General features: G+C 42.6%; 1 protein-coding gene across 1 annotated transcript in view; it reads right to left on the bottom strand.

Moving 5' to 3' along the window:
- LOC101347675 (uncharacterized) overlaps positions 1-1199 on the bottom strand; it is a 365155-nt gene that overhangs the window by 203763 nt on the left and 160193 nt on the right. The window lies entirely within an intron of this gene.

The raw sequence follows: 1199 nt of genomic DNA, 5'->3' as shown, positions 1-1199 counted from the left end.
ACCCATGTAAAAAGCACCTAGATCAAGAAGAAGAACATTACCAGTACTCCCTTCCAATTGCTACCTTCCCTTCCATGGGAGGTCAGTGATTGAGTTTTGCCTACTTTTTACTTTGTATCAATGGAATCAGGCTTTATGTATTCTTCTGTGCCTGGTGTTGTCTACTTGCTACTTTATTTGTAAGATTAGTTCCTGGTTTGCACGTACTTATAGATCGCACATTCTTATTGCTTTATAGTATCAAGTAAGTGTTTGTTAGAGATCCTCAGAAATATGTGAATAGAGGAAACTGATAAAGTACTGTATTTACTACACAAAAGTGGGAGAAAGGAAAGGATTGCTGTTATTTGGATAGTTAAGAGGAAAACTACTTCCTTTACTAAATATTTATTAAACTTTCTTGATAATGGTCCAATAACTGTGTTAACCATTGTGGTGTGATTCATTACTGATTAATTACTTTCATGTGGCCTTTCTAGGCATGGTCTTGTAACTCCCACCCAGGTGATTGGGCAGGACTGTGTGATAGGGTAATCCAAGGGTCAGTTTTGCCTTAAAAGAGAGCCAATTCCAGAGCAAAGGAGAGGAATCCACCACCACCAAGGAAGGAGAGACTAACCAGCAGAGACTCGGCAGCAGAAGACAGCGCGATGGGCTTTCTGGCCCACAGAGAGAGAAAGCTAAGTGCCTTTGGGCAGAGATTGAGGGCCAGGGAGAGGCGTGCCTCTAAGCACAGCTGGGGAATGGCTATCATGATGGAAGAACTGTATCCTGAGTGTTCTTGAGCCTGAATTGTAATTGTTACTTCCCTTACAATAAACCCCATAATTGTGAGTATGGTCTTTGAGTTCTGTGTGGCCAATGCAATGAAATATCTAACCCAGCAGAGAGTGCTGTGGGAGGGACATTTGGTGTCAGAATTGGTAGAGACAGCAGAGAAAGGAGGCTTGTCTGGCCTCCACCTCTGGGAAGTCAGCCTTGCGATGCTGATCTTGGTTCTGCTTCCCCCTTGTAGGGTTGGAGGAAGTCAGACACTGCCCCCAAGCCATTTTTACAACCATGTTAGATATATTATCTCATTTTGTCCTCCCAATGGCCCTATAAGTTTTGATGACGATGATGATGATGCCATCATAGCCCACTTAAAAGATTAGAAAATTTAGGCTTAGAAAAGCAAACGGCACGAGGTGATTCTAATT

The sequence above is a fragment of the Trichechus manatus genome, unplaced genomic scaffold (assembly GCF_000243295.1).
Source record: "Trichechus manatus latirostris isolate Lorelei unplaced genomic scaffold, TriManLat1.0 scaffold00049, whole genome shotgun sequence".
In the NCBI taxonomy this organism is placed as follows: Eukaryota; Metazoa; Chordata; class Mammalia; order Sirenia; family Trichechidae; genus Trichechus; species Trichechus manatus.
This window is presented reverse-complemented; position numbering and strand designations above follow the sequence as displayed.